Below are 10,806 nucleotides of genomic sequence, written 5' to 3' on the forward strand. Positions count from 1 at the left end.
CACTACCCTTGATAGCAGCAGCTCAATGATTGCGTTGGCTACTTGCATCACAGCAACCCCCACAGTAGATTTGCCCACTCCAAATTGATTACCGACTGACCGGTAGCTGTCTGGCATTGCAAGCTTCCACAGGGCTATTGACACTCGCTTGTGAACTGTAAGGGCTGCTCTCATCCTGGTATTCTTGCACATCAGGGCAGGGGAAAGCAAGTCACAAAGTTCCATGAAAATGCCCTTACACATGCAAAAGTTTCGGAGCCACTGGGAATCATCCCAAACCTGCAACACTATGCGGTCCCACCACTCTGTGCTTGTTTCCCGGGCCCAGAATCGGCATTTCACAGCATGAGCCTGCGCCAGTAACACCATGATCTCCAAATTGCTGGGGACCGTGGTTTTAGAGAAATCTGTGTTCATGTCCTCATCACCGCGCTTCCGTCACCACCTCGCCTGGTTTTTCAGGTGCTGGTTCTGCATAAACTGCACGATAATGCGTGAGATGTTTACAATGGTCATAACTGCTGCAGTGAGCTGAACAGGCTCCATGCTTGCTGTGCTGTGGCATCTGCTCGGGCAATCCAGGGAAAAGGGCGCAAAATGATTGTCTGTTGTTGCTTTCATGGAGGGAGGGAGGGTTGACTGACGATATTTACCCATAACCACCCATGACAAATTTTTGGCCCCATCAGACATTGGGAGCTCAGCCCAGAATTCCAATGGGCAGCGGGGACTGCGGGAACTGTGGGATAGCTACCCACAATGCACCGCTCAGAATGTTGATACTTTCCACGGTACTGTGGATGCACACCGCCGAATTAATGTGCTTAGTGTGGACACATGCACTCGACTTTATACAGTCTGTTCCCAAAAATCGACTTCTGTAAAATCGGAGTACTTTCATAGTGTAGACATGGCCTATCAGACTAAGAGGCTGTGGTTCTACCAACTCACATACCTGTGATTTCACTGGGGAACTACACTGGGTATAGGACGAAAAACTGTGTATACTGCTCTTTTAAGAGGGGAAAGTGCCTGAGCATTTGATCTCATATCAGGATGATGATGGTCATATTGTGGAGTGCTGTAGACACGTAGATCAGATTCGGTGTATATCTTTAATTTCAATTATTATTTTCCTTTAATAACAGGAAACCACTTTCAAAGTAAAAAATCTTTTCACTAACTCAGTTTCTTTTCTTTTTATATTTGATCATTTTTGGATATTGTACTGACACACACACACCTTCCTCTGTACAATTTAAGGAGCTAGGTGTGAAAACAGTAGTTCCCATGAGACAATGTACCATAGTATATAGAAAGAATTCTAGGATTACTCCCCTCTTTCTCACATCTTATTGATAGGGAACCATGCAATAAAAATCCAACATGCATCTTTCAACAGCACTGTCTAATAGCGGATAGTTTATTTGGAGTGAAAACTGTGTCTTTAGTGGTACAAATATTTCTTATTTAGAAGATTCTTTTTTTCTGGGAAAATAAACAAAAGATCCTGAAAATCTTGCACTGAACAGAATATAACAATACATTGATATATTTGGGAGCAATAGAAAAATTTTAAGCAATGTCCTCTGTAAAATTAAACTCAAACTGCAGCACAAATCAGTGCAACCCTTCTCTCAAGGTACAGCCCTCTGGGCCAATAGCTATCTAATCTATCTATATTGTTATTTCTAAGGTGCCTATCACATTGGTATCAAAGCACTAAATTTTACTAAGAATCTAAATTCCTAATGCAATGCCTTTCAAACACCCCGCAAAAACTGATCTGAATATTCACCTACTGTGACCAACACGAGACTGTTTACTCAAAAGGGTACAAGTTAAAGAATGTAAATAAAGGTCGTATTCAGTATGTGGATATACAGTAGAGCTCATACAGTCAAGGAGAGAGAGGAGTTACTTCTTTTTCATTACAGCCAGTAGAAAGATAATCAAAATAAATAAAAGTATAAGTATTTTTTCTTATAATGGCATCAAGATCTTATTCTGCTTGTGGGTCCTCAGGGTGGAATACATCCAGGTTTCTGCCCACCTGTTGTCAATTTATCATAAGCAAAATCTTTGTTCCGTCAGGGATCTAAAAGTGAAAATCTGCCCTCTAAATTTCACTCTTACAGAGTACACAAAACACATATTTTGTGCCCAGTCCTTATCATTGAACTTTTAAACGCTGAAGAAGTATCTTTTAAAAAAAAATCAGGACTGGAGAATAGTCTAGGAAATATGCTTTCAAAAAGGAACTGTTTTTCAGGATAACGCTTTTAACCAAGAGCTTCCCCAAAGTGATGAGAACTGTAACCTCCCAACTGCTACAATGCAAAATGTCTTTGATGGTATCACAGAGCCCATCTCTAAATTATGCCTGGCTACAAAATAATCTAGGGTTGCCAATCTCTATCTGATCCAAAATTCCCATGAGCCAAAAATTTTGGATTTGGGGAGTTTGCAGTCAGCCATGCACCAAAGCTGCTGTATGATGGGCCAGAGAACAAACTGGTCTCCAGCCAGTCCCAGGGAAAAATAGCAAAACAAGCATGGTGGGCACTATAGGAAGTGTACAAATATATGGGAAGTCAATAAGGATTAACAAGAGTTTTGCTCACTCTTTCTCAAGAATCCACAGATAATTTCTACAACACTGAGACATGATAAAACAATTTAGAATGGTCAGTACTTGAAAAGAAAAATAAATGTTTATGTCAAACTAAGCACTATCATTACTCACCGTTAGGGGCTAACCTCAGCCTTCTAACAAACACACACCAAAATTATAGCTATTCCACAGCTCAAGCATAGCAATGTGTATGCGTTTTCAAGGCAGGAGTAATAGTTCACAAGTGGTTTTATAAAACAGACACAATATATTAATTAATACAGAGAAGTCAGCTACATATATGCACCAAGCATTATAGCTTTAATAGTAGTTTGATAGTATTTTTCAATTACTCAGAGCTGTGTTCTGTTTAAGGAAATTAGAATGACTCCAGTGATATGCTTCAGTGACAAGATGTATGGTCAGCAAAAAAACCTTTTAAAAAGAAATAAAAATGTGTATAATCAGCATAGAAACGAAAATCCATCCATTATCCACTGATTCTATCACCAAAAGGGACTATAAATAGCATCTAATAGAAGTCCAAGAACAGTGCCCTCTGGCACAGCATTTCTGAATCAGTGAAAACAGTGGAGTTAGGACCAGAAACCAGCTGAACTCTATATGTGAGATTAGAATCAAACTAACTTAATACTTAAACAGAATGTCTGGCACCAGATCTTAAGTGAAATAACAGGATAGAATGATAAATGATATCATAGAAATGACTAATACGTTTAAAACAAATAGAAAAGTAAGACAGTCATTGCATTAGCTGCTTTTAGTAGTATATCACTGGCAGACCTTCTAAAGGTTCAGACCATACTGTAGCAGTGATTTGGTTTGAATCGTGACTAATATTTCCTAGCCACACAATGTGCTGTAAGAACTATATGCTATGAAGGAACCACATTTCCCAAAACTTTTGGCAAATAACAGCAGCTTGCTTATTATGTGAGCCTGAAATTTAATTGGTTACATTTCAGGTAAAATTAAAGTTTTTTTAGAAGACTAAATGTTTTTACTGTTTCTTATTTTTCAGAAATAAAGTGATTAACAAAATTCAGTCAGACAATAATTTACATATCCTGTTATAAAATATTCATTTTGAAATATTAGTATAGTAGTAGTAGCAGAGCCACACATACATGCCTCAGCTGAAATTAAGGCTCTGCTGTACTAAACACTGTAAAAATCATATAGCATCTGACCCTAAGAGCTAACAAAATAAGGGAGACTTGTAAGAGACTCCATGAAGTCCACTCAGGACTTTACTATTGCTGTTGATTTTACATGGAAGGTATTCTGATAATAAGGTGATGGGTAGCAGTCTAAATAAGTAAGCTAGACAAAGGCTAGAAGGGGAAACAGATGTACAAAGGTAAAGTGACTTGCCCAACGTCACACAGCAAGTTAATGATCAATTCAGTAAGAGAACCAGGATCTCCCAATTTCCAGTGCAATTCCCTAGTCTCTAGACTAGTCTGCTCAGGATCACTGATAGCTACTAGAATGGGAATGACTATGCAAATGAGATTAAGAAGGTTATTATGAAAATGACTAAGTCAAAGCCTGTGTTAGGCCTCTAGATGTTTCCAGAAGCTCGTGCAGACTTAGAGTAAACTGAGCGCTCAGACAATTAATAAACACTGTTGTGCCATCTCTCATGATAAACCTGATTCCTGTGTAAGAGCACGAAAGCTTATGCTCAAATAAATGTGTTAGTCTCTAAGGTGCCACAAGTACTCAAGTACTCCTGTTCTTTTTGCAGATACAGACTAACACGGCTGCTACTCTGAAACCTGATTCCTGTATGATTATTAAACCATTCCTTCCCTACTTTGGTTGATGGCTACTTAGAGCTTGAGCCTGCAATGGTTACTCAAATATACATAAACCCATGGAAGTTTGGACTTATTAAGGGTTGCAGGACTATCTCTTATGGAAATGTCCTATAGAAATTAAGAGAGATGAAGCCAAAAAGACTCTACAGAAAAAATTATGGAATGAGATATAATATATAATTATATAATGATATATAATATAATAGCTTTTTTGATCCATTCTGTAGAAATCTGTAGTGGGGATATAATTATCTGTTCAAATCTATAGGATGTTTCCAAAAAACCTGTAGGAAGGTTATCACTTTCCATTAAATACTATAGGATGTTCTGTAAGGGATCCCCCAGAGCACCCACACAAGAACCTGGCAAAGTGTTGGCACTAGGATTCTCTGAGCGAAGAGGAGAGATGGTTAGCGCATTCCACAGCAGGTACTAGCCTCTTCTCCCCCAACCTGTCTGCTAACATCTGGAAGCAGGCACTAGAGGAGTTTTTACCTCAGCAGTAACTAGGACTCTATAAACTCCACACTAGAATTGAAGGGGTTAAGGAGCAACTTTGCGCCCAGGCAACCCCACCCAGCCGCACCTGCACAGCATGCTCCAGATGGAGGTGGAGCTTCAGAGGGATCCAGACAGCTCAGAAGGGGCCTGACAAGGCGGGAAGAAGGATCTGCCCTGAAAGCTGCTGAAGAAGGTGTTTCAGAAACTTTCGCCTGGAGAGGAAGAGCCTGCCTGCTGAGCCCAGAGGGGCTGAAGGACCAATTGGTACCTTTTCTCTTTACTACTTCATAACAGACTGGAAAACTTTGACAAGACAGTGAGTGGTAGGAAGCGGCCCCAGGAGGCAGCCTTAAGGAACTTCTGGGTGCTGGACATTTGGTAGCCCTTACAGCACCCTGGGCCAGAGCCCATTGGAGTAGGAGGGCCCAGGCTCCTGTACCAATCCCTGTCATTAGGGAGGACGCAAAAACCTTCACCTTCTAGACTCTTCCCGGGAGGGAAGGAAGGGAAGGATAAATATCTTTTGAAGCCCCCTGCTAGGATCAGCTGAACCCCATATCTTTTTAGAAACCCCATCACACCAGTGAGAGATAAACTGAGTGGTATCCTGACGAGAGAGTCAAGTCAAACCCCAATAAAAGACAGACTGGAACCAGGCGTGAAGGTGGCCCAGGGGAAAGCATAGAGACACTACCAACAAGGGACTAACCACCTACCCACTGGGTAATACCACCAGCAAACATGGCCATTCACATGGACATCATGTAGTGCTCTCTCTCCTCCTGCACTTCTGAAAGCAATGTGCCCTTCATAGTCAGCATGCCTCATAGCACCTCTGCTTGGCTGTTACAGCTCTAAAATGCTTCTAGAGGAGCAAGAGGAAAATTTGACCTGTGGGGCTTCAGTCCATGCAACTGCTAGTCTCTTTCAAATTACCCAAATACTAACAAACGCAGTTTCTTCTCTCTTTCCTTCAAGCTAAGGCTTTGATTCCTGTGCACTGCTTGAGACCAGTTTCTCATAGGAAACATAGTTTGGCACAGCAGTGCAGTAAAAAAGGCATCATGATAGATTCTCCATGATGTAAATTAGAGTGTTGCAGTCCAATCACATCCCCATCAAGGTCCTCAAATGAAACCTCCTACTGAGATAGGGGCTATTGGATTTCCATCTGTGTATATCTTGATGTCGGTGGCTATTGTTTAAGTAACATTGGTTTGTGTTACTATTTTTTTATTCAATACATGTTGTTGCCTGGTTAAAAGGAAAGAAAATTGCAGTATTAAAAGAGTAGTATTTTCACAGAGTCATGTGATGTAAACTGCTAATTCAAAACCCAAAATATTGTTAAAGTGTCTTTATTTAATAGCAGGCGATTGCAAGCTGTAATTTTCAAGCTGTAGTTGCAGATGGCAATGTTTTTCTCTTTTCAGCAGTATAGTACAGTATTTACTGCAGAGATCTGCAGACAATGAAATACCAACTGCGAAAGAAATGCTCATGAGTAATACAAACTATTAGGTTCCCACAGGCGTCCAGCTTGCGAGCTACCTGCCGTAATTCACAGAATGTAAATACTCAGTGAGATATTAAAAACAGGTATCCAGTCACAGAGAATGGCTCTCTTAGACATTTTTAGCACTTTTGATTACCAAGTATGCTCCCAGTCCAAAACAACAGCATTTGTTTTCTTTCTTTATTTTTAAACCTTTTGGATTCATTTCCCAATTCACATCTGGAAGCCCTGGTCTGCATTTTAAAATTGACAGGAACACTAACTGGAAAAATTGTGTATGATCGGTCACATCTAGCATGCTACTTTTCATACATGACTAAATGCCAAGCCTGTAGATTATCTTCAGTTTGTTAAACCAAATTTCTCTCTGGCTTTTATTTCATCTTGTTAAACAACTCATTAATGTTTATTTTGCAGAAAAAAACCAATTAGTTAACATTGTCTATTTAACAGCATTATATAAAACATTTAAATACTGTATTCTGTAGTGCCATCTAGGGGATTTAAAACAGAGAGTAAAGTGCTGATCGGATAAAGAAACAATAAACATTAAGAAATCAGTTATGAGTCCCAGGGCAATTTCCTATACATGTCCTATAGTGTTTGGGATAATATTTTGTATTACAGTAGGGATATTTGAACAAGGTCACAGATGGTGGTGTATCTGTAGAATGCATAAATAGGAAAAGATGTATTGTGCTATGCTCGTGCTTTATGGGGCAATACTTCACAAATGCAACCTTGAAAAAACAGTTTTCCCAGTAAAATCAATGTCAGGCACTAAAACTGGATTTAGAAAAAAAATTCCAACCTCAGTTCAGTTACCATGAAATGTACAGGATGTGTGTACACTAAAGGCATGATTAGACAGGTTCTTTGATAAAATTACAGCAAACTGGAAATAATCCCAAAGAGATACTGACACTTATTTCAAATCTCAGCACTATTCAAATTTTTTAGTTAAAGCTTCCTGAACTAGATGCCATTACACAGTAATTTCCAATGCATCGTTGAGTAAATCAGCAGAATGAATGTATTTCATATTGTGTTGAGAGTTGACATGATTTATAATCTTTTTAATCATATTTGTATTCTGTGTTCTTATACAAACCAATTATAACATTTTCTTTCCTGGAGGCTCTCTGTGCCAGATACACAAGTTCACACATTAGCTGTTTCATTCTTCAAAAGGAGTGCAGAGAATCTAGAGCCAAAGCACTGCCATGTGCAGGTGTATGCACACACCCAGCACACACAACAATACACCTTCAAAACTCTGGAATCTTTCCATATAGTGCATAGTAAAAACTAGTTCATAAACATCACATATAAAGAGAGAGAAAGGGCAAGTCTGTGCCAGATCCCCAGCTGGTGTCAATCACTGGAGCTATGATAATTTACACCAGCTGAGGACCTGGCACATACTGACATCATCATTCAGTATGAATGATGATGGTGACGGCAGATTACTCTCTGTGAGTTACAAAGAGGCACGAGGCCCAGTTTCTCAGGGGGATGTCAAAATGGCACTTGGGTAGATCAAACAGTTACTTGGGTTCTTTTAAAAAAATTTTGCTTTTCAGAAATGCCTAAGTGATTTAAGAATACAAATCCAATTGATTTCGGTGATCTCACCCTAGATTTGCATAGGAGGTCTCTGCTTTTCATGCTTTTGTTCAAACTTTGGAAACCTTGTCAGACACTAGCCCGGTTTGTAACCTTTCTCAATCTCCATGACAGCTCTTTTATGGTGAGATAACCAAAATGATATAGTACTCCATGGGTCTGATCCTGAGTCCCTTTTTCAGGCATAACTTTCATTGACACCATCGCAGGATCAGGTCCCATCTGAAGTTACATCTTTGTCTCATATAATATAATTACAAAGTCCTCTCTATCATACAACTAAATATTACCCTTATACTGTATAAATCCTGCCAACTGCACTGTGATGTGGCTGCCAGTCCTAAGCCCAGATAAATTGAGAGCAAGGCTAACTACCTAGCCTTGTTAAACAACCCACTGGTTAAAGCAGGGGTGGCCAACCTGTGGCTCCGGAGCCACATGCGGCTCTTCAGAAGTTAGTATGCGGCTCCTTGTATAGGCACCGACTCCGGGGCTGGAGCTACAGGCGCCAACTTTCCAATGTGTCGGGGGGTGCTCACTGCTCAGCCCCTGGCTCTGACACAGGCCCTGCCCCCACTCCACCTCTTCCCGCCCCCTCCCCTGAGCCTGCCGTGCCCTCACTCCTCCCCACTCCCTCCCAGAGCCTCCTGCATGCCTCAAAACTGCTTATTGGGAGGTGCGGGGACGGAGGGGGAGGTACTGATCGGTGGGGCTGCCAGTGGGTGGGAGGCCCTGGGAGCTGGTGGGGGAGCTGATGGGGGGGCTGCTGACGCATTACTGTGGCTCTTTGGCAATGTATATTGGTAAATTCTGGCTCCTTCTCAGGTTCAGGTCGGCCACCCCGGGTTAAAGAAACAGAAGCAGGCTCCTGTTCAGAGAGAACTGCTGAGCTCTCTCACTGCATGAAGGCTCTCGGTGAAAGCCAATCTCTGGAAGGCAGGACCCCAAAAAGTGTGATGCTGGCAATAAGAAAACACTTCAAAGGTGGTTATTGGAACATGAGAACAATTTCAAATAGATCAGGAGGGAAATGGAAAATTATAGACTCAAAATCTTGGGCATCAGGGAGAGCAGACTGTCAGGTGCACATAAGAAGCACTTCAAGAAGGAGAAGAAACATCTCCTTTGTTCAGATCACAGTGACAAAATATACTCCGAGGGAGTAGCACTCATTATGACAGATTCTGAGGAAAAATCATTCATCAACTGGAAATTAATCAGTCAACGCATCATACACCCCAGATTCCAAACCAGATTCTTAAAGAAGTCAATGATACAGTGTATGCTCTGACAGAGGAATATAGTGATGAGGATAAAGATGAGTTCTACAATTACCTCCAAAGTGTGGTTGACAGCATACCAGAACATGACTTACTCCTTGTGATGGGCAAAATTAACACTAAAGTAGGGTATGACAACCAAGGAATGGAAAGAGCAATGGAGAAACATAGGTTCGGAATCATCCATCAAAATGGTGAAAGACTCATTGAATTGTATTTGGTGTCCAATCGAGTTCTTGCAAACACAGTGTTCCCTCACAAAGGCACAAAGACAAAGAAACATGGGATTTGCCAGATGGCAAAATGAAAAAACAGATTGATTAGATCTGGATTAGCTCAAGATTCAGGTCATCTTTCCCAGATGTAAAGGCATAGCATATCAAGCAACAGACGTTAGCTGTGACCACAATCTTTGCATTGCCAAACCGAAATTAAAACTGAGAAAGACCAATTTTAATCAGAAAATGGTAAAGAAAATCAGCAATACAAAACTGAAATCCAAAGAGTACTGTGAGAAATCCCACCTTGAATTAAAGAACAATTTTGAAGGACTGCCAGAGGCAGGGGAAGGTGAGACACAGACTAGACCTGAGGAAAAATGGGCAATGCTCAGAGACAATGTAATTCAGGCTGCAGCAGTCAGAGTTGGATATCAGCATAGACAGAGCAATAAATGGAAAAGCCAAGAGACAAGGCATCTCACTGAGGAAAGAAAAGTGCTGAAAGGAAAACTCCTGAAAGCTAAGACCAAGGATTGGAAAAAAGCAAAGGATGAGTACAAGAAATCAGACAAAGCAGTGGAAAGCAATGCAAGGAAAGATAAATGGAGATCTGCTGAAGGCCTAGCAGCTGATGCTGCTTGTGTGATAGGAAATCACAGGGCCATTTACCAAGCGACTGTGCAGAAATTTCAAAACACGAAATGGGCCGATAAAAAGCAAAGATGGGAAAATGCTTACAACAGGAAAACAGATGAGCAGAGCATTTCAAAGACATCCTCAACAGCTCCAGTCCCACTTCAGAACCAGATTTTGATTAAACAGGCAAACCTGATCAGTTTTATATAACATAGGTCCAATAGAGATGTCAGAAATAGCAGCTGCAATCAAGAAGCTGAAAAATAACAAAGCTGCCGGGGATGATCAACATACAGCTGAAATGCTAAAAGCACTCGATACCATCACCCTAAGGAAACTGACAGTGCTGTTCAATGAAGTTTGGTAAAAAGAGACATCCCTCCCCACTAATGGAGGGTCCCCATAAGAGAGGCAAGGTGGGAAATGCCGAGTTTGTGAGTCCCACCAGGGAATAGGAATGAGAAAGGCACTGAGCTGCTGGGTGGTGTCAGGAGAGCAGTAGCTTTGCACATGCCCAGGAGAAGACATTTAGGCACCTTGAGGTCTTTACCAGTGGAAACTTTGACAC

The sequence above is a fragment of the Chelonia mydas genome, chromosome 4 (assembly GCF_015237465.2).
Source record: "Chelonia mydas isolate rCheMyd1 chromosome 4, rCheMyd1.pri.v2, whole genome shotgun sequence".
Taxonomy (NCBI): domain Eukaryota; kingdom Metazoa; phylum Chordata; order Testudines; family Cheloniidae; genus Chelonia; species Chelonia mydas.